The sequence below is a fragment of the Cinclus cinclus genome, chromosome 1, assembly GCF_963662255.1.
Source record: "Cinclus cinclus chromosome 1, bCinCin1.1, whole genome shotgun sequence".
Classification (NCBI taxonomy): domain Eukaryota; kingdom Metazoa; phylum Chordata; class Aves; order Passeriformes; family Cinclidae; genus Cinclus; species Cinclus cinclus.
The window spans coordinates 86,531,824-86,559,706 of NC_085046.1; positions in this window are offsets into that span (position 1 = coordinate 86,531,824).

The window sequence follows — 27,883 nt, forward strand, 5'->3', positions numbered from 1 at the left end:
AAAGCTGAAACTATAAGAGGAAAAATAATGGCCCATGTTGCCAAAAAGGACAGACTTCCATAGAGGATAAAAAAAAATTCCAGGGTGACCCAAAGCCAGAAGCTTCACCTGAAAACAAAAAATGGCTTGCCATGAGGCCAGCCAGCTGTCCTAATACAGGACAAGCATACTTCAGCAAGTGTATTTCTACTGCCCAAGGCTTGCAGTTACCACTTGAGAAACTTAAACCATCTTAAGTAAATTTAAAAAAAGACACGTACTCACCGAAACCCTCCAGACTTCACTCAAGATGACACATGGACACTTAATTCTGTTCTTTTACTGCTCTTGTACTTATTCTGATTTTTTCCTGCCAACTTGTGTAGATAGGGATATTTGTCACACTATAACTATACCTACACACCCTGAGTGCAAACATATGTACAAATCCTGAGTGTAAATAGATACATTGTAAAGATTTTGCCAGAAATTTCATAGTGCATGAGCACTTCAGGCTTATCTCTAGGTTAAGGACTTCCACTTGATTCTGCTAAAACTAATTCTCATCTAGACCAGCCCACATCTGGAGCCATGCAGCCCACATGTACCAACTTCTAGTTTTGGCCTCAGGCTCTGTAGGAAGCAGTGCTGGGGATGGTACAGTGATCACAATCACAAGAGTGATTTTTCTTTGCTCCGACTTCATGCACATCTCCATACAGAACCACCCCACATCACATTTTTGATGGTGCCTGTTATATAAACAACATGACTGGAAAAACATCTGCATGACATAGGGTTGCACCTTATAAATAATTTGTTGTAGTTAAGCAAAAGTTAGGGGATAAACGTTGATATTGTTTGCTAAAATATAATATAAAATATAATATAAATAAAATATAATATAATATAAACCTGAAATTGTTAATAAGCCACTAATAGCTATTCATATTATAAGAAATACATTATTATTATATATATATAATATATATTATTCTATAATTCTATTATAAGAAATCTTTCCAGGACCAGGACACTCAAGCAGTTTATGGCCATCTTGGTTATCTGTGGAAAAGTGAAATTGGTCTAATGATTTTGAAGTTTTGTTGGGTTTTGAGAAATGCAGACATGTATTTTAATATTTGGAAAATCCTGAGATCAGCAAGACTATCGTCTACAGGATTTAACCACAACTTGGACCTATTTCTTACCAAGTCTGAAAGTCCTAAAATTGCTGTTTAAAAAAACCACCACCAACAAAATACCTCACCAAATAACCCCAACCAAGCAGACTAAAAAACTCCAAACAAAGCACAGTCTTTCTTTTAAATATGTACTTATAAGAACGGGATTTGTGCTGTAAAACATTTATCTTTAAATGACAGGGTAGATTATCATAATTCGTGCTCTCTTCACAACCAAGCTAACTGGATGTGTCACAGTGACTGATTTAAGTAACTTGCAGTTTTTTGCCTGCTTGTCTGCAATGTGTGAGAGAGGTGAGAGTACCTGAAAGGCTCTGCAAGACTCATAGGCTCACAAAGTTCTCCTCCTGCCTTCTAGATGGTCCTGACACCAAGCTACCACCATATCTACCTCTCAAGGTGGGATTTTTTAAAACACAAGTTATGTGGTTCAATTAAGAGGTGCTTTTTTTCTGACAGGTAGAGTTTTCAAAGTTTAGCATTTTCTCTCTTGTTACCTGTCCTTCCATATTTGAAATTCAAGAAAGATGGGAATGCAGGCCCAAATCCTCACAATATTTGAGATTTTTAATTGAGTGGGACATTGAAACAGGTCCAACGCTGTCAGCAGGGACTTCCAACTAAAAACAGAGTAACACAACTTCCCTTTCGACGTAAGAATCAATCATGTCAAGTACTCAGATTTACACATCCCTTCATATGTACTAATCTACATCACCATAACTGCTTTACACATTTCTAGTATTTACTTTGGCTTCCTACATCCTTTGTTAATCAAGTCTTATTTTTCCATGACACAGGCAGCTGTCTTGAACTTTTCTAGAAGCTGATATGACACACTCCTTTGGAAACCACGATAAATCGTGGATGCATAGCTAATGCAACAGCTACAGTAGAGTCACTGCTCATTAAAAAGTGTAAATAGGTAGATTGTACTGGGTAGTGTAGCAGTGCTGTGGCAGCAGTACAGCACTGCTCCAAAATGAGAGAAAAACCTGGAAATGTTAAAGCCATTTATGGCACTTATCTCCAACAAAGACATTAATTTCAGGTATTTTGAACAAAGAACACAGTGTACTTTACTATTTTTTCATCTTTCTGCTTCTAGACTGGGCAAATTAACATTGTTTTCTTACCACAAACCTCTGGAGGCATCATGGTTTAAGAATGTTTTTCTGAACTCTCATGCTAAAAAGCAATCAAGCAGCTACTGAGCTTTGCAAGAAGCGGGTGGTATCTTGGTTTATAAATCCACCTTAAAACAAGTTATCCTGCAGGGAGCCAGGCTGAGAGAACTGAGACTAGGCAGAAGCACTGCAAAATCTTTTACCTTCCATTCAGAGGCACCGTAGTTCATTAAAGCCAGTATTTCACACACACCATACTGATGGTCTGAGATTAAAAGACACACACACTTCTTCATTGTACATTATCATTATCTAAACCACCAGCTATATTCTGACAAGAGAAGTACAGAGGCATATTGTCCTTCTCTCCTCCCTCTCCATACAGGGGGAATGCTTCTATCCCAGAAAGCTGGCTTGCTGCCTGCTGTCCTAGCCCAGTCCCAATACAGCAATGTGCAGTGGAAGCTACCTCAAACTCCAGTGATGGGAACCCTACCACAGAAGAAATGTATGTGCATGATTAAGAGGGAGAAAAATAGGAAAAGGAAAGAAACATGACTGTCATCCAATCTGCAACATTTTTCTTTCCTAGAGAAAAGCCATTTTGTTTTAGTAACCATTATATTTTACGGATCTTTGTTTTTTTTTTTTTGTTTGTTTTCCCACGGTGGCCAAGTTTTAGTGCAGCAAATCTTCAGTTAGTTTCTGAGAAAGGAACCAGAGGTTTGCTGCCTTGGCAGGGCTAGTATAAGGGGGAAGAACTGAGAAAATACCCTTTGAACTTTTCCAGTAGGCTCACGCAGGACTGCCCGCCAAACCCACCCCAAGCCAAGCAGCTGCGGAGCCCAAGGGCTGATTCAGCGGTGCGACACTTCCATCCGAACCTCCCAAACACACGGATGCTGGGCTCGCTATCTGCCAGACAGATAAGTTTCCGGAGAAAGCCCGTCACTTCCCCCGCTTCCGTGCGTCCCTGCTGGGCACGGAGCTCAGGACGGAGGCACCTGCATTCCCGAGCTGCCGGGAGCAGCGCCCGCAGCCGCGCCGGGCACAGCGAGCGCTCCCGCAGCTCCAGCCGCTTTCCGCTCCGGGCGCTGGCGCACCGCGACATTCCCCGCCGGCCGGGACCTCCGGGAAGCGAGAGCTGTTTGCCTTGGACGGGGCACAGTGAGACACACACACACACACACACACACACACACACACACACACACAGGTAGCTCCATCTCTTGCGACACCGGTCAGGCTCGCTGCAAAGGCTCCCGCTTTTTCTGCTGTTGTTTCTCTAGGGATCGGGAAACAGGGTGAAAAGCAGAGCCCTTGCCGGAATGAAATTCTAGTGAGGTTCACTCTGTAAGTGCATTTCTTGATAAATCAGCCCAGGCTTCCAGCAACACTTTTTTGGTAGCAAAATCTCCTTTCTGTACTACATTTGGGGAACATCACAACCCAGACTTGGAAGGAACTTTCTGGCTGACATGCATTTCCACTGCAGGTTTGGCCAAAATCCCACTCCCTCCTGACTCCTGTGGCAGGACATTTGGATCTGGCAGAGAGTACCTGTGCTCTGAAGCAGGAATTCCCTAACTGAAATATATACTTGCTAAGATGTGGGGCACCATTACATGTGTGCAGTTTTGACTTAGAGCTGTTTCTCAGCTCTTTTTCACCTCTTGATTTTTGGTGGAGCACCAATTTTAATGTGTTTGCTGCCATCTTCTACCTGCTGGTATTTTCCTCCCATGGGAGAAAATGTCAATGTTACAAATGTATTTGACGGAAAAGCAGAAACTGAGTTAAGCTGTCAGCAACAGGGGCTCTTTCCTTTTCTGAATGCTCTACACGTGCTTCATTGCTATTAAGAATTTTATTCTGAATAAAATTAAATGGAGATCCCCTACCTGCCAGACCTGAGGCAAGCAATTCATGGCTTGAATTGGCCAGTACATGACAGACATTGCTCATAGTACTGATTCTTCTTTGCCAGCACTGTTTGATTAGGATGCAGGAGGGAGATGCTCCAATTAATGATGGCAAATGCTGTATGAAAAGGCATATTTCAGAAAGGGGAAACAAAGCACAGTTCTTCCAAGTGGGGAATGGGTGAAGTAAGGTTGCAGAGCTCAGCCTCAGTGGTCACTTCTCTCCTATTTCTGTCTGCAGGCTCTCTGGCCAACACAAGGGGTGATTCACAACTTGGAACTTGTGTCCCCTTCACCCCCTGCCTCTTCTTCATCACTGATCTGGCAGGGGAAAGGCTTCCCACATGATCCTTGCGCCAAATCCTGCTAGAACTGCAGTTGTCTCATGGTGGTTTCATCCTAAATATCTTAGCTGCTATGCTGCCTTCGTAGTTAGGAACTGCTTAAATTCTGTTTTTTTAATAGAATGCATCTCTTGATAGACACAGTGAATCTGGGGCTGGGAACAGGACTATGGCCTGAGGAAAAAAAAAATTCAGTATTCCACAATTGGTTCACATCTCTTCTAAAGATTTTATTTGTAATGCTCTCCTGGAGTTAAAGCAAATTCACTGCCAAGTACAGTAACTGAAGTATTCAGTAAGTGCAATTTGTTGTACTTGATACTTATGACCATAAATGGATAATGTTTTTTATAGTCTCTTCTTATAACCATGTGGTGAAGAGGTTCAATCAATTTATTTATTGCCTATGGGTTGCTGAACAGTACCAATATCTCCAAGCATTTTTGTTCAGGACTCAGATATACTGTGTGACCAGTCTCTGGTGTTAAACAATATGGTTTCTATTCCCTACCCAGATTCTTATAGAGGCCAGGACTATCTGAAAAATTTACCACTGGACATGTGAAGTTCAGACTTTGAAAACACCCATGTTCTTTCTGTGCTTGCAGATACACCTTCCAAGATGATGTTTTACTCAAGACATCTACTCCAAATCCTTCCTTGTACATGTATACCTTGAATTTTTTTATTGCAAAAGGTGCAAATAGGTGAATTTACTGCTTTGAAACATAAATGCCAACTTGAAGTTTCACAGAGATGCTTATTTGCACATGGCACATACTTCAAACTGCTTCACATATTTACTGAATGGGGCTGTCTGCTTTATATCATAGTGTGGCTGGCTAAGTACAGCACTTAGGTGTGTAGGGGGCATAAGAGGGTCCAGGGGCCCGAGGGCCTTCTTGGTTGCTGGGAACTGCAAACCTCACCTAGCTCAAAGTTCTCTTCTCTTCTCTTCTCTTCTCTTCTCTTCTCTTCTCTTCTCTTCTCTTCTCTTCTCTTCTCTTCTCTTCTCTTCTCTTCTCTTCTCTTCTCTTCTCTTCTCTTCTCTTCTCTTCTCTTCTCTTCTCTTCTCTTCTCTTCTCTTCTCTTCCTGACTTTTTGCCACCACAAAGAACAATGATGAACTGGAAGCAACTGAGGCCCTTTGGTGTGGTGTCCAAAGGGAAGTCTCCAAACTGGAGAGAAAGTCAAACAGGGGCACTGTTGTCTCCTGAGATTTCTGTCTTCTATGTTTTTCTGCTAAAGAATGTGTGTTTAATGCTTGAAGGAGAGGAGACATACCATGTGCTTGTAGGCAGAGGACCTCTCTTTCTCCTCTACCACTTCTTTATCCTGCTTTTGTGCACCCTAGTATTCAGGCTAACAAGATTTAAAACACATCCTAAAATGTATTCATTAGATAACAAGATTAACACCCAAATTCAAGCAAGAGCAAAGTCAATGAACTAAACTGTCAGCCTGTCCCAAAAACCTTATCAAAACAAAGTGTTTGCTGTCTGTGGCTGGAGGCAACTTTGTATTTCATCTTGTCATGCTAGCTCTGTGACCTCCCCTCCTAGAGACTACCTAGGATACTAAAACTCACTGCTTCCATTGGTGTGGTATTTCTAAATCTACTTAATAAAAGCAAAAAAAAAAAAAAAGCCAAAAAGACACCTATATTTTGATTGTTAAGGCCTGTAGTCTGCATTTATGACTGGTGAATATGCTGTTTATTAACCTCAAAGCAGTAACTACTTTGCTTTCAAGCAATTTCATAGAATCATTAAGGTTGGAAAAGATTTCCAAGATCATAAAGTCCAACCTTTGACTGAGCGCCACATTGCCCCTTAACTATATCACAAGGTGCCACATCTCCTTTTTTACTGAATAACTCCAGGGACCCCACCATTTCCCTGGGAACTCTGTTCCAATACTTAACCACTGTTTCAGTGAGGAAGTCTTTTTCCAACCAGGACATTGCCCAGTATTAAAAACGATTTGAAAATTTCTGCAGCATGCATGCAAGCAGCCAGCATTGTTGTATAGGATAATTTCCCATAGCTTCACAGAACAGATAAGGAGCAGCTCATTTTGATAAAACCTCTGAAAACACAGTATTGTTATTAGTGTTTAAATGGTAGCTGGCTCAGAGTGTTGACTATCTACAGGAATACTGCATCAAGCTCAGTGAATATGGATAAAGTTTAAAAGTCCATGTTTCATTTATTTAAACTTGCATGAGCATACTTAAAATATAATCCACCCCAGCTTCATATTTTTTTTATTGTGAAAACATATTTATGCTTCAAATGAATATTTTCCTCAAAATACACAGGCTGCTGCAGAACTTCAGCTGTAAGGATGATACATACAAGCCCTCAAAAAGGGAGGCAAATAACAAATGAGAAATATGCAGTGCTGAGAGTCATGTACTGAAAAATATAACCTCAATAAACCTTGCTTTACATAACCAGCTGTTGGAAAAGCATTTCATACGTTGAAAAGAGATTGGATAACAAAAGCTGAATCCTGCCTGCCTTTGCTACTTATACAGGTAATCTGCTGGGGGCTCAGATAACTTAAATACTATGTTATATAAATGAAACTGGAAGTATAAACACCCTACATGGGTTTCACAACCTCTAAAATATGCTAAATGCTTTCTCAGATAAATCATTTGGTCAACATAGATTATTATATCATCAAAAAATACATATTTCAAATGAAGATTTGGTTAAAAATCCAAGCAAAATCTCTTCTGCATATCAGGTAGTAGAATACATAAACTCTTTGAAAATTGTGAAAGAAGGAGAAACTAGTAAGCATGCATATTATCTGTGCCATAAATTCAGTGACAATGCAACATGTAGTATGAATGGAGTCTATTATCAACATGCATTTCCTGGGCACCAAAGCTGAAAATACCTTATCATTTGCTGGAACCAGAGTAAATAACTATCTTCCAAAGATTGAAACCATCTACAAGGGGACTTTCCTGTGTCTAATGGGACTATGTGTTTAACAATCTTTCTTTCTTCATATTAGTGCTTGAACTAGGTCACACATGTTGCTCTTAAGGTGACAATTTGGAACCTATTTATAGACACTCATCCTGGCTACAATATCTTGTTTCAATTAAATTTGATCTTGAAACAGACAGAAGGATGGAAGTGGGGGGACACTGTTGTACCAGCTACTGATGATCTATTAAAAGTTGTTGTTTTCTTTTTTTCCCCCTTTGAGTGGAAGGGAAGACTTACAGGAAAACATCAGCACAGAAACAGTGCCGTGAAAACCTGCAAATCTTCCCTGTGTGGCAAGAGAAGGACAATCCCAGACACCTCCTCCCCTTCCACATGCTGCCCTGAGCCTTTTTTGAAGTAAGTTTTTGCTCTGCAGGCCCTGTTGTTTGTTCACATGCTTTTTGCCTTTTTATGTAATGCTTTTTGCCCCACTTCTCTGGGTTTTTCAGAGTGTGAGACCACTGTCTAATTTAGAACAAGTTTTTCATTTCAGGCTTTTATTTATCAAAAAGGTCTTTGTGGATTTCTGCTTCTGGGACACAGGTAGGCTCTTCTGAGTGTCACTGATCTCGGGAATCCTAGCTAGTCTGGGATATTTCATCTATTCCTGCATCCCTCCATTCTACCCCAGCAACTGCAGTTCATGCCTCCCAGTCACAGTGAACTCAAACTCCCCAATATTAATGCCGATTCTCCTTCCCACGGCTCTCCTCCCTGGTGTGTTACCTCTGGCTGACTCCCAAGTCCCCTGGGTCCCCCTTGAGGAGGACTGAGATCTCCACATTTCTGTCTGGCTGAGACTGACACATGTGGATGTGAGCAGGGTCAGGGATGAGGTAACATAGGAGGAGGAAAAACTGATGATAGGAACATCAAAAGGCCTAAGAGGATAATCTGTACATTTATAGCTATAGCACTCCCTTTGCAAGAGAAAACAGCTCACTTCAGGCTGCATATGGTGCAGTTCACACTTTAAAACAGTTGTGATCTTTTGAAAAAGGCAGGGAGATCTGCCTTGGGGCATCTGGAAACTCCCTCTGATCGAACTCTATTTCCACACAAGCAGAGAGTACTTTAATATCTGGTGACCCTCTGCCCTCTCAAGTGAGGCTGAAATCAGCCAGCTGGTTCAAAACCCACTGGAGAAATGGTGGAAAAACTTGCACAGTACAAATGTAAAATAAAACCCTCAACACTACTGCTCTCAGTGCCTTCACCAAACATTGTCACTGGGAAGCAAGGGGATTTGGGAGACCTACCCTGAGCTGCCAAGCACAAGCCTGGTCTTAAAACAACAGCTGCACCTCAGACAACACGACTCAGAGCTGCCAAAACACACAATACACATTTCATAGCAGGCCTGAAGAATGGAGAGACACTTGGGCATCTCTACCCTCACTCCTGGGACTCCTGCTGTCCCAGGCCCCCTACCTCTCCTTGCCTTGTGCTGCCCTCAGCTGACCTCGCAGCTCCTGCATCCCACAGGTGTGGGGTCTCACCATCCCAACCCTCCTTGGCAATGGTACACATCCTATGCTGACCCAAGTGCTCTTGTCTCCTCCTTCTGCCTCTTAGATTACCTCAGACTGCGGTACTCCCTCCTGCATGAACACGCACACTCTCATGTTTCCTTCCTCCATTTTTCTGTCTCTGAAGTTGGACAATTTTAATGTTTTTATGTTAATTGTTTTTGAATAACAGCCTTTCTGGAAAACAAAAGATTTCCCAGAGTACTGGTTTCTTTGGAAATGTTCCCATAGCCAACTACAAGCTGAAATAATAACAGTAATAGGAAAATTTCCACACAAATATATATGACTTTTTCAACAACTGAAAAAAGTTGTGGAGCTCTTTTTGGTTGTTTGGAGTTTGGGATTGGTTTGTTTTTTGACATTTTCAATCCAGTTTTCCCCTTAAGCCTCCCAGTTTCCCCCTCCTGCCAGGACAAGGGCACAAAGCGGAGTCTTGTTGCAGTTTGCTTCAAGAGAGGGGGAGGCAGTGACCTTGTTTACCAAGAGCAACCTGAGTGTGTATGAGCAAGGAGCTGTGTGGAGAGGCTGCCTGCCTTGGCTGGCACTCCTCTCTTGTTAAAGACCACAGGAAATGATGGACATTTCTAAACCAGAAAAATTTGCAAGCAAGCTTGGGCTAACCACAAGAAAATAAAACACATGGCAAGAATCACAAGGCTCATGGCAGAAGAGGAAAAGCTGACAACTTTTGATTCATGTGCTGTTAAAGGTTATGATGCTGCCATCTAACATTATGGAAATAAAGCCACTGTTTTGAACACTAAGCAGGTAGCTGCTTCAGCAAAAAATTGCAGGATTTGCTCTTTTTCACATATTTATATGTGAGCTGGTGGTGAAGCTGGGCTGGTCTCAAAGAGACAGTGACACAGGGTTGGAGAGGGCCAACTTGCATGCAGAGCGCTACAAGCCCTCACTTGCTTTCCTGGAGCCAAACCATTTTGAGTAAAAGCTTGCTAAAGTCTGCCTTAGTCTGGCTTCCATCTCCCTGAAGTTCTGGAGTCTTTTAATGTCCCCTTCCACCTTTAGAAAGCTAGAGTCCAACAGGCAGGGGCACAGCACAAGTAGTTCCATTAGAGTCAGTAGGAGTGGGGGAAAGATGAACAACCACATGGGTGCAATCCTACCTTTTTGCCTTCTTCTCTGATAGCCACAAACTCTAACATTTTCCTTTCAGTTGGATCTTCTCAGCTTGTCCTATCTTCCTATGTAATGCTCCAGTTCCACAGACTTCTTAAAAAGAATAAAAACAAAAAATAATTTAAAAGGTGTTGTAGAGGAAGGCATACATTACACATCATCTCATTTCCATGCAGGATTTTTCTTACAGCATGCACATGTTTGGTAATGACTAAAATATCACAAGGAGTACAACCATCTCATATGTTGTGTTGGCAGAAAGAGAGGAAAAGCATTTAAAATCTTAGCTTCCACCAGTGACTGGCACACTTTGGGGCTTGGCAAGGAAAGGAGCTACTGAAGAACCTTCTGCCAGTGCAGAGATTTCCCCTGAGCTGGCACTGGCATGGCTGTGCTGAGGGTTGTCTACATACGGGGCTGCCAGGAAAGAGGGGAGAAATCTTAGAAGGAAAGGACCCTTAAGATTATCTAGTTCCATCCCCCTGCCATGGGCAGAGACCTCTTCACTAGACCAGGTTGCTCAGAGGGAAGAAGGTTTTGCTCATGGACCCACCTTCATACCAGTGATCCCATGGCATGCACAGGATGGAGGGAGTCAAAACAGAGAAGCACAGTGGTTCTTTACAAGTCTTTACCTTCTGACAGGGCTGAAAGGCTTCACGAAGGTTTCCCAGCACACTGCCACATATGGGTGCTGGAAAGAAAGTTTCTGTGTCCTCCTTTTCTCATGACCAATTCTCTTAAATCACAGAGGGCATGAAAATGAAAGAAGAAAGGAGCAAAAAGGGGAAAAAAAAGGACAGGAATACTTGCAAGATGAGAAAGAGCACAGTGGCAAGCAACAGCTGTTACCAAATAAGCCTAAAAGGCTGCAGCTGCTTATTTTTTTCTAGTTTTAAAGCAACAGCTTGCAGGAAGGCTGCTGGAGCTTAGCAGGGGGCCAAAGACCCCAGGCAGGGACCGACCATCAGCTATTTTCAATGTGGAATACTAGCACAAAAAACAGAAGATGTCATATAATGGTTTGGGTTGGAAAAGACCTTAAATATCATTTAGTTCCAACTCCCTAACCATGAGCAGAAACATCTTTCACTAGATCAAGTTGTTCAGGGCTTCATCAGCCTGGCCTTGAACCCTTCCAGAGATGGGGCATCTACAACTTCTCTGGGCACCCTGTTCTAGTGCCTTGCCTCGCAGTGTTTTTGCTCCTTTCCAAAAAGTATTTTCTGCGTTCAGTGATAGCCCTGGTCTGCCTGCTAAGGAAAACTTTGATGAGGTTTGTGAAGCTGCCTATCTTGATTTCATCTACAGTGAAAATGCAGCAGACTTCCCTGTGAGTCAGGTGAAAATATGGTTTCTAAAATGGAGATCCATACAAACAGTATTTTGAGAATAAGCCAGCTGTTAGAGAAGAGTTTCCATTTCCTTGGACATCCAGTGTTTGCACCATGTTAAAATAGAGACAAACAGCTTGCAGTGAGGCCACGATGCTTGTTTGGCACCCAGGGCCTGTGTGTGCATCCAAACTTGAGTGCTGACAGGATGGTAAGGCACAGGAGGATCACCTGTGTCTTACCAGCACCAGCTGCTGGGAATTGTGTTAGCAACCAAAAATGCTTCAGTAAAAAAATTCTTCTCCCATGACTACTGACCTGTGTTGTCTCTGCTTGTTCTGGTAGAAACCAGGTACGGACAGACAGAGATGCAGCAGACTATTTACACAGACATTAAGGTCTATATTCCCAAAGGTATCTCAGGCATCTTGTACACACTGCAGTCACAGGGGTCAGCTTCCCATCTGCTACTGGTCCCTGTTGCCATAGCATCTTTCTCCTTTCAGATCCCAAAAACCAGGGGGTTGATATCAATGTATATGTTACATTTTATGTCTCTGAGTATTATTTCCAGTAAAGGTCGATCCTGAAGATACGAAACAGGTAGGTGAAAGTTGGAGGGAAGAGTCAACTGAAGCGACAAATATTTGGGAGCCTGAGGTTATGAGCCTGCAACTGCTGAGTGGAAGAGCTTTATTAATTCAGAGATGGAAAAAATAAATAGAAAAATCAATACACTGTCCCTCTATGCTGCGCATGTCCAGATTAAAATAATTAAAATGCATCTCTCTGTCTCCTGTGCAAATTTAACAGAGAATAAATGGACTGTGCTCTTCTACTACTCTGGAGGCATGGAGGAGGGAGGAGGGATGAATTACTGTCAGTCACCAGAATGGGTGAAGTAGCCACTTCTGCTCTGCAAACTAGCATGAAGCAGTGTGAGACAACCACCAGCCATGTGTAAGCACCAGGCTACCTCCTGGCTGAGTCAAATTCCATCATGTAGAGAGCACAGAGGGACAGGCTGCTGCTGCTGCAGATGGATCTGAACAATGGAGTTGCACACTCACCGCAAGGCAGGGGAATGCTGGTCGGGCCTGGAGACATGGAGAGATCAACAGCAGAGAGGGACTTCAGCGCAATGATCTTCATCACTGTAGGATTTTGCCCTTAATATCCCCTACTTGCCAAGAGAAGCAACTCAAGTTATTTAAATTGGGGCTGTCTATGTGCTGTCTGAAGTTTGTCAGAAAACTTTGAAGTTTTTGCTATTGAGGGATAAGCAGTTTTTATGCAGAAAAACCTGGCACTTCAAAACTTTTAAAAATTCAGACATCACGCAAAGAAGTCTTTAAAAGCTGCCACTGATAGAGACTTTGTGTAAAGAACAACTGCTTTTCCCTCAAACAGCAGGGAGGTAAAGAAATGGCACTCTCTTCTCCTAGTGTGCTGAAAGCAGCTATGGGCTAAACCTGTCAATTTAAAACAGAAACAGAATGTAAATGCAAAAATCCAAAAATGTGTTGGATGGCATACATATAAAAAAAGGTTGTCAATATTTTCTGCTAATTATTGTTGTATATGGAAAATAATGACTGCTCAGCCCTTTGAGATTGAGTTACTGAATTGTCTCATCTTTGGACATCCACACGATAGTGTGTTATTAACTATTGGTTACAGGCAGCTTGAAGAGTGCCACACTACAGATAACCCTGACCAGCTCTCCTGCACATTCTCAAACATGTGGGGAGTAAGCAATGTCTGCTCTCTGCCCTTACCTTACTAGAAATCAGTCCTTTATTAGTCTGGGCAAAGCCCAAATCTTTTCAAAGACACATAGGAATCATGTTCCACCTGTTGCTATATATTTATTCTGCTATTTAATTTACTGCACTTTCACTTAATATCAAGAGCATTCATATACTGCAAACATGAAAACTGAGTCAGGAAGTTTGGGAACTTCTTTTATGTCACAGATTGAAAAAATACTTAAAACAGCACATCAGTTCCTGTATTGAACAATAGACTAATAAATTCTAGTATTGCATGTGCTATATAGTAAAATTTAACAATCCCTTATTCTTTAGATTAAGTGTCTCCTCACACAAAGTACACCCTGAAGCGCTCAGCAACAATATTTTTATCATCTATCTTATATGGCTCCCATCACTGTAGCACTTGCTCTTTACTGGTAGCTGTGAAATACAGAGCCATAGAATCTAATACAGAATCAGAACTAGGAAACACTATTTGTCCAAGTACTATAAAAACCAGCAAAGGAAACTAAACTAGAATTCCAGGGAGCTTTGGGTTCTTTTTATGATGCTGGATCAGCTGACTTTTACTTCATTGATCACAAATTGCTACTGTTAGCAGTAAGTATAAGAATCATCTGGAAGAAAGTTACCATTTCGTGAGGGACTTAATTTTGCAGAGAGGGAGGGAAGAGTGTGATTCCCATTTCTTCTCTTACAAGTCCCTCAAAACAGAATATTTGTCTTGCTGTCAACCATCAATTGGTATGAGTCACTACTAACTTTGCTTCTGAAAAAAAAAAAACAAAACAGGAAAGGAGAAATGAGAAGTGCACACAGAAAGTAAGTGCACGTACATCCCATCTGCTATAACCTGCCTCTCAGAACAAAATGGTATTATGTCCTCAGGGAAGGACCACTTCATTTTGCTCCCACAGTCATTAACATCTTCAAAAAGTAAATACAATAGACAGCATTGGGCATTGTTTTGTACTCTGCAGGGATATGATTGATGGTACAAGACTGTGGATGGATCAAGACTGTGAGAACATAAAGCTTCCAAATGTCTCTTCCTCTTGTGAATGTGGTGCACTTTAGTAATGAACATGCTCAGGTATTCTAATCTCAGACAAAAACAGGAGCTTTACTTCTGAGGAATCATTCATGTGAACAGGATGAAGCAGCCAATGTGTGGGGCTAAGGTGCAGCTCTGCCTGCAGCTGCAGCACAGCAGACAGAGACCTGCTACAGAGAGTGGACATACACACGGATTGTGTGGAAAGCACCCTCAGAGCTGAGAACAAAGAGGATGAGAGGCAAAGTTGGGTGGTGATGTCTCTTTGGCAATAGGGAGGTGTAGGGAGCAGTATGTGCAAGAGGGAAGGGAAGCTGGGAGTAAAATGGACATGATATAAAATCAGTCTGGGAACACTGATTGCCTAGAGAAGAGCAGCTGCTGTGCATATGGAGATGCATTAAGGCTTCCCCTAGGAAAGGTTCCCCAGGAATCTCCACAACAGACAGGCTGCAGCAGTCAACCATCTGACCAGTGGGTCAATGGAAACACAGAAAGTTCCCCTCCCAGATTCACGTCCCTCAGCCATGAATGATTCTCACAAGCAATATTACTTTGTCAAGGATCAGTCTCAGCTTTCACAAGTGTCTCAGACAAACTCTTAGTCTGCAAAACACGGGAAGTCAAAGAAAGCAAGACAAAGAGCCACCCACCAAAGCAAATGTGAGACCTGGGCCAGGAGGTGTGGTCAGAAAACATGCAGAAGCAAATGTGGGGTTTGAGACAGAAACAGTATTTGTGCTGTAAGTGCTGGATTTAGGTCTGTGTTTCAGAAAAGACATCTCTCATATGCTGTAGTGAGCTCTAGGGCGACCATCCTGTACATGAAATCTGTCTTACCTCATTAAAATAGAGGCCAGCATCTTCTTAGTTCATCCACTGAAATGTCAAGGAGCAAGTGGAAAAGGAGATGTTCCTTCATAGGAAAGATATGTGACAGTGTCACTTCACAAAGATGTCAAAATGAGACAGGAAAAACACCTGCAGTGGTGTCTAATCTTTTTCTGAGGGAAGGGAGGAGAAAGGGCTGACAGATGCCATTTTGAAAGCAGCTTTTCTGTGTCTGAGTTACCAGGCCACCCATGGCTATAGGTGATGCCCATGCTGACAGACACTGCTGAAGGGTGAAGCCAGGAAAGGGGGCACAGGTTCTGCAGCACCCAGGATCACCCAGAATCTAATCAAGCACTCAGGCTGGGAGAGCATAACAGAAGCCCAGACCCACTGTGGCTATCAGAGTTCCCTTGTCCAGGGAATTAGGTCCCATCTCTGCTCCAGAGATATGGAGGGCTACACTTAGAAATGGCCCTGCACAGGCAAGGGGGCAATCCACACAGTTTACATAGGCTCAAAAATTAACACTCGCTACTCCTTAGCTTGTTTTTGAGGCTTTATTGTGACACCCTAAGTGGCTGGAGGAGTGACTTCTCCTCTAAGGCCCTGGTGATTGCCCTGTTTACCCCCAGTTCTGACCTGGCAGCTTCTGGGTGGGTGCTTTGGGGAGGGAGAAGCTGAGGAATTCCACCTCCACTGCAAGGTGACTGCATAGTGGAGAGGAAGAAGCCCATGGGGGCGAGGGTCGTGGGACTTCAGGGACTGATACTTGTATGGTTTGGGTCACTGCTTCTAGACAAGAACCTGTTTCAGAAGCAGTGACATGACCTCCCTCCTGCCCTTCATGGGATCTGGTGACTCTCTCAGTCACACCAACTGGGAACAGTGTTTTTCTGACCTCAAGTCTCAGCCTACGTGACAGAGGGGACATCAAGTCCCCTTCTTCCCCTACTTCTTCCAGAGATCAGCTCAGAAAGAAAATAAATTAGAATCTTTGGGTCTCTCTCCTGTCCTCTGCTGCTGGCACCTCTCCTCCCTGGAGAATTCAGGGAGAGAAAAAAAAAATAAATAAAAATAGTCTGGCTAAGCCTGTGTGTCTTTTTACCACAAACACCTTCTGTTCTGGCCTATGCAGTTGCTTTCACAGCTGGAAATGGAATATTTTTTTACCTTAAATAAAAAGAAAAAAAAATGACTGGACTGTTTTCAGTGTGCTCTAGGGAGCTTCAGGAAGCCACATGAAACTAAAATGCTCTCCATCACACCTCTGGCACCTCTCCACAGCTCCCTGGGTGTCACTGTGAATTAAGTTATGTTGGCTACACTTACAATTTTTTGCAGGACATAACTCATCAAAGGTAAACACATGGAAAACCTATGGCTTTGGTAGTAATTAATGGAGACATCTTGATGGTGAAACCACATGTTCTTCCCTCAGGCCTGGCCTGAGGCATTCTGCCTTAGTGTGCCTGCACCATGCTCCAAATTTTGATGTGACCCTTGAAAGACACTTTCTACTGCCTGCCTCAAAGGCTGGATGAGAAAGTCTAAGGGGAAGCTGAAACCTGCTACAGGAGAGATTCTGCTTGCAGTGCAGGAGATGTCTAGTTCAGAGCCCTACAGGGACACAGGCAGGAGGGAACAGAAGGTGTGTGCCCACTCTCTATAAAGCACTCCTCAGCTGTCAAGCATTTCCTGTGATGTTCTCCCACCAGAACAGTCAATCCTTCTCGTAAGCTGGGTGACCAGTGTGGTCCTTCCAGCCAGTTTCTCCTCACTGGCTCTTCCCATGCAGAGCCCAGCTCCTTTGTCTGCCTTCCTTCAGAGGCACTGTGCAATGTCCAGAGGAGTACTTTGGGTTTTCTTTCCTTGCTGCCATCCCCACATGGCAGTGACTTTGGCTGTAAGCCATCCCAGCCTCAGGAGCAGCCCACATGGGAGCACAGACAAGACTCTTTTGCAAGGACTAAACACTGCAGCCAAGGGCTCTGTGGTATTCATGTGGCTTATTCCTGAGGAAAGGTGAGGCAGGGAGAGATGTGGCAGTGGCTGCTCTCTTTCCATGTGGATATTCAAATAGAGAAAGTTTCCTTTCCCATGCAGATGTGTGGACAGGGTGGTTAACATTGCCATAGTTAAGAGAGAGCTGGGGGACTGAGCACTTTACACTTTTTTCCCTCTTTTCATTGCATTATTTTTAAGAGACAAGTGTTTAATATACTGGGACTGACCCTGACCTTATACCTTATAACTTGGACTTCACTGTGTTTCTATTTATACTGGAAGAAGAAAAAACAGAATCACTTTCTACTTGTAGCAGCACTACAAAGATGAGAAGAAAAAGGACTGTGAGTTGCTCTAAGACTAAGTTGTCATAGCAGCATAATTACATTTGAGTCTACTTTGTACAAAAGCAGACTGCCAGAACCTCATTTTGGAGGGAGAATTGCTGTCAGGAGAGAAGGGGAGGGTTGTGCTGCTCTGACTAAATCGTGTTAGACAGCAAACAGCAAACTGGATCTGCATCTCCCTACAAATGAACCTCCTTGTATGAAACCTAGCAGGCCATTTTCATCTGTTTTGAATTCAGAAAGAGATCACATGAAACATTTCTTCATGGAGTTTGAGGGAAGTCTATCAAATTTTAAAATACAGACCATAACAATCTATTAATTATAAATGCAAGTAGTGTTTTCCAGAGGTTATATTGTAATTGAATTAAAATTTAAACAATGATGAATTGGTGAGATAAGTAACTGTTGAAGAAATAATTTCAGTAATCATGTAAATGATGGCTTCCCTGACCATCAGCATACAATTCCCTTTTTAGATCCTCTGATTGTGTAAAAAACCCCCAGACAGAATATCTGGAAAAAGGCAAATCAAACCAAATTGCACCCTAATTCCTTATTCCCTGGTATGCATATAGGCTGGCTGCTCAGTGCAGGTTTTCATGCCATACTTCAAAGCAAGATTTCTCACTGATGCCAGCTCTGGCAATTTTGTACAACTCTTTGCGTCTTGGCAAACAATCCTAAGGAGATGCATTTTCCCACTGTAACGTGGCCATATTCACACCATATGTACAGTGTTTCTTGGAGGCTAGGAGACTAGCTTTACTGCACACACCTAAAATGAGCATCTCAAAATCCTCTGGCAGTGGCTGCTGGGGTGGAGGTTGCAGGCAGTATTTTCTTCTGAAACCTCACACCTTCCTGCACTGGTAACCCTGAGCCAGCAGAGCAGGACAAATGGATATTTAGTGCTGTCAGGGCAATTTCTTTCAAAAACTTTGAAATCATAGTCACAGAGTGAGAATCATAGAACGGCAGGAGGGGATCTTAAAAGATCAACTAGTTCCAATCCCTCTGCCAAGGATAGGAATGCCACCCACTAAATCAGGTTGCTCAAAGTCCCATCCAACTTGGCCTTGAACACTTTCAGGGATGGTGCATCGACAGCTTCTCTAGGAAACCTGTTTCAGCCAGTGTCTAACCATGCACACAGTAAAGAATTTCTTCCCAATATCCAATCTAAAGCAGCTCTCTTTCAGTTTGAAGCCATTCCCCCTTGTCCTAGCACTGCACAACCTTGCTAAAAATTCCTCTCCAACTCTCTTTATATCTTCTTTAGGTACTGGAAGATGGTATAGGACCTTGACAGAACCATCTTTTCTCCAGACTGAACAACCCCAACTCTCTTGGCCCGTCTGCATAAGAGAGGTGCTCCTGCCCTATGTTGATCATCTGTGCTCTCCTCTGGACTCACACAGAGTTTATGTTTTGTATGATTAAATTACAAATTGTCTTATTTATAAAGAAACAGACAATAAGAGACATAAAAAATAAAACATGCACCAGATGGCACAGGATTACTAACCAGAAATAAGCAGACACACAATTTCTGCAACAACCTGGAGCAGAAGAAAGCAAAACTATACAGACAAAGTCGGAAGTTGAAGGTCAGAGAAGCAAAATAGAGGAGGCAGTGTCAGCTGTAAAGCAGAAAGAATATATTTGCTAGCAGAGAAATTATTATAGCTAACCAAAACTTTCCTTCACAGTAAAATAAAATTCCTCAGTAAACTTTTTTTCTTTCATTTGACACATTATTTCTTTTTCAGAATATAAAGACTTTTTTTGGTTGATGGTTTGTATAACCTTTCTGCTTTGCTTGTGAGGAAAATCTTTATCATGGAAAAAGGTGTAATTGATGTGGTGTCTGAAAACAGCACCTATCATATGCTGAAATAATATTTCTGAATCATAAGCAGCTTCATTCATCTCCAGAAGACATTTGTGCTGAAGCTTCACTGTGACCATCTGAATGTCAACATCATTAAAAATTTTGCAGCCACTTAAAGTTTACTTTGAAGAGAGAAGTGTCCTACCAATTTTTATTCCTGTATTGATGGCTGCATCTATATTTCTGAACAGTCAATATCGTCTGTGCTATATTTTATTTTTGTGGTAAATACTAGATAACATGAAAATGCTATTAGTTTTCTCTTGAATTTACCAGTCTGGGAAAATACCCTGACTCACTTTCCAGATAAACATTCACATTCAAATACATCTTATGGGCTCCTACATTTTTATTCCTGTCATTTTACAGTCATTAACATTACCTACCTCTGAGTTAAGCTTCTTTTTCTTAGGATTGATATTCAAAACAAAACTTTAAAAGTTTTGTTTGTTTGGTTGGTTGGTTTGTTTTTTTACAAAACCTGGAGCTGGAGGTTCCTGATTGTTAGGCTGGATGGTGTGCTGGGGTGAAGTAGGCTGATAATAAGAGGACAACACCAGCACCCAGCACAGCTGTTAAAGAAGGCAATACCTAATTTTCAGCCTTTTGGTTCATTTTTTTCAAAAATGTTGCAAGCTAAATTTCCTTGCAAGAGCAGATGAAAACCTTGGGATGTCCTTGGGGAACCAAGATTGTGAGGACACCCACTCCTGCTGCCCAGTGCTGCCCCACAGCACCCTGGGGGCAGAGGGGAGCCTGTGGAACCACATGAGACCTTAATACCAGATATAAACTCCTCTTTCAGTCAAAGCATTTGCTCCCATCTGTAGTAAAGATTGTTCCTGTACCTTCCTTATGTTTTCTAAACCTTTATCTGATCACCTTCTTCCTCTCTCCCATCTGTTTTGCAGCATAAGAAAACACACTGAAACCAAGAGTTGTGTGCCTAAGCAAGGAACAGCAGCTCCCCACCACATCCTGGGGACAGCAGAAAAGCCACTGTCTGAACACAGCTGGGAGCCATGGCACGTCCTCCCCCCTTGCAGGAGTCCTAATACACCAATCCCACAGCTGTGATTCCCAGGCTGTGACAGGGAGACAGGAGATGTTATATAGAGCTCTTAACTGATGTCACCACCACCCTGTTTGTATCCAGAGTTGTTCTGAGGACCTGGAATCCAAGTCTGTAACTATTTATTATTAGGTCTTTCAAGGAGATTTTTGTCTGCACACAGAGCTGCTGTAGGAATGTCCCCTCTCATCCTGGGATGAGCCAGAGCTGTCGCAATGCCCTACTTTCCCCTGCAGCCTAGATTTGCCTGTAGCTCCAAGGACACAACTCAACCCACATGTCTTCACTTAGTCCTCATCTCTAATGACCTCATTCCTGCCCCTGGCCTCTGTTCTGCCCCTAACTGCACTTTCTCAGCAGCTCAGCATATCAAATTAAGAATCTGGTTCACCTGGGAGAAAAATGCATTATGTTTCCCTGCTTATTCTTCAGCTGGATCCGTTTCCTAATGTGGTCCACTGGATGGACACAGAAATATTTAGCTAGCCTGAGCATAGGGCTACTCTGGAGTCAGGAATGAGCAGCTGGAGGCCAGGGATATGTTTTGAGACAGATCAGCTCCTTTAACCAGATCTCAAGATTTCTATCCCTGCATCTGTACCTGCCCAGTGGTAAAAGCAGGAATAAGGGGAAGGGGAAGAGGGGTCTGGCCAGCAGCTTGGTCTTGGATTGACTTAATTAAACCAACTTCTATTACTAAGAGAAAAGAAAGAGATTTACCAGTTGCTTATATTTATTCTATTTTCCAGGAAATTCGCTTAAAAAGATTGGGTAGCTGGACAGCCTCCAATGATCATAACCTTGTAAATCTTTGGGTTTTTTTTTACTATTGCTTTGTCAGACTTGATAAACATCCCAAGGCTTGTCTATCTTTTCCTTTCATATTACAAGATGTAAGAGAAGAGGCTATACCTTAATGCAAAGCTGGTCTCTGTGTTACTATTCACACTGATCAAGAACACAGTCAGCCCATTACTCCTGTGGGAAGAGGGGCAGCTCGTGGCTTAAGGAATTCAGGATGTAGATAGGCTCTGAAGGAGGAGGTCAGGAAAATTATTTTGAATATCAAATTCCAGAGAACAGCAACTGAAGTCATAGCTCAAAAATGGCCAGAGTACCATCCAAAACTGTAATTGCTTATCTTGTAATCAATTTAATTGCAGGGGTTTGACAGACAGATCGCTATGTCAGGTGTGCTACTGCTGCAGCAACCCATAGCATGGGACTGGCAGAGACAAAGCACCCTAAACCTAATCCTAACCCAAACAAAGCAGCCTCCCCAACACTGATCATTAATGGTCTCAGATGGGGAGAAACAAATAGAGTAATGGCCAGAGCTTTCTTAGAGATCCAGATAAAACTGATCCTTGTTTGTTGCAACCTTAAACTGGGTCTTGAAGCAATTAAAATACACCCAGTTTACCAAATGACCTCAATTAGTGTAGCTAATTCTGAGCCTCATGGGTTTTTCCAAGTCAAGCACACTCCAACATCTGCTTGCAGTAAAATCAGATGAGAGTGCTTCTACATGTACAGCGGAAGCTGCCTCCTCCTTAAAATAGGAGCCCTCCCATTAAATAGAGTGTAACTTCTGACTTGCTTCCTCCCGATTTCTGTGGATGTTACTTAGAGGGTTTGAGACCTGAAACAAAGGAGGCTAAAGATGATCCTTTAATTTCCCATTCTATTAAAAGTGGGAATCTGGCTACGATGTCTGAGTACTCATGTGAGTAAAATGTGGATAAAGTGCATGGAAAAATGTGCCCTGCTCCACAGCAGACAAACCTAGCCACACAGCGGTGACAAAGGTTTTGAGTGCCATGAATGGAGCATGGTTATTACCAGCCAGCTTCAGCCTGCCTGATGCTGAGTTAACGTGCCATTTTCCCTGTGCTGTCAAAGCCTTTGTCACGGTAATAGCCTGTTTCCTCTTTTTGTTAATATCTCTGTCAAGAGAATGAAGCAGCAGAATTGAAAGTGCCATGGTGTGCGATAGCACCGTTCTGCTCAGGCTGCGCTGGCAGCCTGCTGTGTTTTGATTAACTGAATGTTCCTCTAAAATTTGCATGAAATTATTTTTCCATGGAAGCACAGGGTGATGAAAGGAAGAAGAGGAGGGAGCTGGAAGCTGGTTGTCTGGTCACTCAGGAGCAGGCAGGGCTGACCAGGCTGTGCCTGCCTGCATCTGCTCCTGTGCCTTGCCCATGACCTGGGGTCTGGTGAGGACAAACTACTCTTGTCCTCACAAGTCACCTCCAGTTTCCACTCAGGTCTCCCAAGAAGAGTTTGTCAATAAATGCAAACTGTGACCTGAGATACATAGATGGTAATTTGGAATGAAACCCTTGAAGCCTTGAAGTACAAAACCTTTAGATTTCTGGCAAGCAGACACAGTATACCAGCCTGTATGTGCAGACACTGTCATCCCCACCACACATAAACACCACAGTACAGGGGGGAGCATGTGCTGACTTTCAGTTCTGCAAATTTCTCAGTGACCCCAGATCTTGCTGAGGCCCTACAGCACAATGCTGCTGGCATGGCAAGCCTCTCCTCTGCCTCTCCTCCCAGTAAAACAAGCAACGATTTTTGCTAGTGCAGGGCTTCAATTTCCTTGCATGTCTGCCTGGGCTTTGCAACACACATCAAAAGAAATCCATTTCACTTTGCCTTCTCTTGGCCTATGTAACTGAATGGACAAAACTGATTAACAGGGACTTCTAATTTTTATTTACTAGGGCACTTCACCACTCTGGAGACAGGGATCCAGAATCCAGGATCCCATTTCTAAGATTAAGCACAATTTACAGGAAAGGTGCAATGAATCTGAAAGCCTCGTGTAGAAATTGCTGGTGTAAAAGACCTTGTGTTACTTGCTGCAACTCAGACAAGTGGACAGAATAATGCAAACTGACACATTTTCATTCTGATTTAGCACCAGTACAAATGGCACAGGATGTAAGATAGCCAGGACTCAGGCATTCCTGTCCTTGATCTCTGGTTTTACTACCTAACTGAAGTTGTGGAGGGCATTTGTGTTATAATCTGATCTGTTTTCTGCTCAGAAATCATGAGTAAAATAGTTCTGACCTGTGTAACATCCATATAATATTTTTTTACTTGTATCTACAGCCTTTGTAACACCATTGCCCTGCAATCAATTGAAAATTGGTATGAAATTAACTTTCCCGCCACTTACAAACTCAATCTCATGTTTCACAAAATATTTCAGTTTTTGTAATGAGCTGGTTTGACTTTTCAATCTGCATGCTTATTATAAATTTTCAGAATATTTTATGTATTTAATGTATTAATAAAAATATTATTCCAAATTAAAATTTGGAATGTATTTGTGATTACACCTGTCTCACTCTTCTTCCCCTCTCCCCTTTCTTATTACACATGCTTGATATATTCTCTCTGCTCCAGCAACTTTGTAATACATGAAAAGTTTGAGACATGGATTTTGTTTTGGTAATTTAAAGAACTATAATTTAAAAAAAAAAAAAGAGAGAGGATTAGGAAAACACTGGTGAAACCTGATGTCTGACTACCTCAAGAAAAGTGTGCCACTCCACACAGGCAATTTCCAGCTCTCCTGTCTGTGGTCAGTCCTCCCACGCCCCTCCCCATGAAGAGGACTGAACATGTCTTAGACCTCTGCAATTCACCATAATAGGAAAAAATATTTTGTTACCAATTCCCATTCCATTGCCTAACTCAATTCAAAGGAGAGCATGCCTGCAAAAACTTCACAACAGAAAATGCAAGTTGTTTCTCTCTATGCGGTTTGACTACTACTAACTTGCAGTAAGCAAGCACTGACAGCTGGTTTTGGCTTTCTTTGAGGGTTTTTTGTGTTGTTTTTTTTTTTTTTTAATAACAGAAAACAAATATTGGCATGGGATGAAAAAAACAGGATGCCATTTATATGACACATTGTACTATAAGGATTTTTACCAGAATATTGAGACATGCATCCTGACAAAAGAACATGCCTGGAAATCAAATAATTTCCAAGTCAGATAATATTGTGCATTTAAACACAATCATTACTGTAATGCTTGAAATGCTTCTTACTAAAGATCAAGTGGGCAAATACAGAAATGAAAAAAGTATTGAACAAGACCACAGTGCAATAATAGCACAAATAGCTCATGGTTCTGGAAGACACAAGAATTACAGGTGTGTCAGAAATTACCTATGATAAATAAAACATAGAAAAAGAGGATTTACAAACATCAAATCCAACAGAGATGCAGCAGAAGGGAAAAAGAAAGAAATGTTTACAAGCAATGGGTTGGTTTTGCATTTCAAAACACCAGATAATTGTGCTGGTTAAGAGGAAACAAAAAAAAAAAGTATGGGAAAGCTGTAGGAAAATGACAAAGGAAGTTTTGCAAGAGGAAACTGCCTTGGCAGGGTATGTGGAGAGGATAATGTGCGTCTATGGAATATAATAGTTAACTGCCATAAAACATTCACTGCTCATAGCCAAAAGCAGCAAACCTGCATGGCTGGGCTAGAGCACGAGTGGGTATTTTGGGTCACAGCAGGAAACACCACACACTGTATTTTGTTAGGCTGCTGAAGTGTTTTGCAAACATGGAGAGGAGGGGGGATTGTAGATATGAAAAGGCAAGGCAGGTTGTTTCATTTGTTTATATTAAAAATAAATAGCTTTTGAAAATATGACTGAGTCAGTGAAGAGTGTGAAACACAAGCCTCTATTATTATGATTTAGCAATTAGGAAGCAGAGAGAGGTAAAATCCATACAACAAAGGCACACAATTTCTTTCAAAATTCCTTTCAGTCTACAGAAATTCTTTCAAAAGATCATGCCAGTATTGTTCTAAGACAAGCTTGCTTCGAAGTCCAGCAAAAATAGGCAGGTTTTTATAAAAGAAACAACAGCTCCTGCCCAAGACCAGGCACAGCACACACCTCAGGAAGAAACACTGCGTAGCATGAATGCAAAGGAGTTCACTGGGAGAAAGCCTCTGGCAGTGCATTGTGTCACTAAATGAAACCAGAGCACCCTGAGGGACTGCAAAGCCCTGTCAACTACCCGATCTCTGATCTTAAGCTTTATGTTGGTTTAAGAACATAATTCTCAGGTTATTTCTTCTGATATCACTGTAGCTTTGCCTAATCTCAAAAAATTACTCTGTCTGACCTCCAAGTGGCAGAGCCGTGATAATCTCAGGGTATAAGCAAGGTAAAACTCACAGAGCAAGATAATATCTTTTATTAGTCTAACCAGCAGAGCTAAAGAAACCTGCCAAGTGTGGACAGAGCCTACATTCATTAGAAGCAGATACAGTGATTTCCAGCTTTGTGTGCTTCAGGAATGCTGAGACTGCAGTTTATATGGGTCACAGGCAAGCAGGCCAGCTCAAGCATCACACCCAACCTAGCTAAGTCCTTGTGGAGCATCTGCAGCCAAAGTTTGAAGGGCAAGGTTGCTGCAGATCCTAGGCTGGGTAGGTTAAGCCTAAATAGTGTGTTCTGCATTCTATGAGTGGATCTTTGGGCACTTTTGTCACAGAAGAGCAACAACAACCTTAGTCAGGGATGGGGTCCTGCATGGCCCAACTATAAGCAGGTCTGAATCTAGACTGGGGCAGGGGTTCATTTTAGTGGGGCTGTTTCTCTGAACTCATTCAGCTGCTACATTTATTTCTTCATTTCATTTACACACCCTTCAAAATCACTGTAAATGTACTTGTCACATTTCACAATACTCAGCATATGGGAACAGGATGAGGCTGGAAGCTCAGGTTGCAGTGATCTCTTTTCCCAGAGAATGAGCATGGTGGACACTCTCTTATAGTTACCCTTTAGGATAAACTATGAAGAAATTAGAGCTTACTAGAGGAGTAAAAAGCTAGAACCAGGGTTTTGGGTTTTTTTCCAAGAAGTCTTTGAAAAACTCCAGAGCTAGGTTTTAAGTCAAAACCAAGAGATATTTGGAACATTTTGCTTGGTTTTCTTTTATTTTTTTTTATTTTGAGGTGATGATAATATGACTGCTGGGTAATATGTTCTCTTATAGTTTCATTATCTGAAATCCATAGACTTTCATCCTTTTAAACATCTTTTATTGCAAATATATGTATACAAACTTGCATATATTTATACATACAAAGTAAAGCATATTTCAAGAATAAACACATAATATCACACAAAAGGATGAGACCTGAGAGACTTTTCACCCAAAAGGTTTCACCCTGTCCTTTGAAGTACCAGCTTTGAGGGGTGAATTGCCATCAACTGCCTTCTATCTTTAAATTAGACAGTGCAGGTAAGCTTTAGGTATGGCTGCTTAGAACTGCCTCTGGTACTCCTAGGAAAATTATTTCCTTCAGGCACACAAATTATATAGCTGAAATCATATCTCTCATATATTAACTTGATGATAGGCCAGGATCTTTGTACTATGATCACATAAAAAGGGATGAAGATTTTCCCACAAAAAAAGCACTTGAGCAGTAATCATACAATTGAAAGCAGAAAATGAAACTGCTCAGTGTTACCAAGCTTCAAAAAAAGACTGAACCTTCTGTTTAAGATCCATTACACCAATAAATGATTAAATTGTCCTTAAACTATGGGAAGCATAGTAGCTGCAGTTTACAGTAGATAAGTCTCACCCACATAATTACAATGGAGTAGAAGCAAAAGAGTGGCACACTATATTCAGAACGATGTGATCACTTTAATTTTCCTTTATAAAAACTTAGTTTTACAGAGGTCAGCCTAAGGAGCAGATGTGTTGGTTATGGTTCTCACTCTGACTATGAAATTGAGAGCACCCTCCAGACTGTGAGAGCAAAAAAAGACACTGTAGGGGTTTCTGCCAGCTCATGGAGCTTTTTGTGTGGCAGGTACAAGGAGACGGTAGGTGTCTTGCTGTTGAGTACTTTTGCTCCTGAATGCAGGCAGAGACAGCTGCAGTCAATCAGAAACTTGTAGTTTTAATTTTTTGGAAATCCTGGCCTTTGGGGGATATCAGGATGAGAAAATTTTAAAAGCACAAGTAAAATTAAGGTCAACTCACTGCAAACATACATATGTCTATATAGATACAGACACACACACACACACACACACACACACACACACAAACAAATATAATCCTAGGACAGACAAGGCTGGCCTGACTTTTTTATTTGCTTTCCTGTTTTTTTTTTTTTTTTTAATGAACACTGTAACTCTACCTTTGTAACTTTAATGAAAGCTGACACTGAAATAAAAAAAATTATGAGACTCCATCCTCCCTTTTAATATTCTTCTTTTAAATCCTGGGGTTTA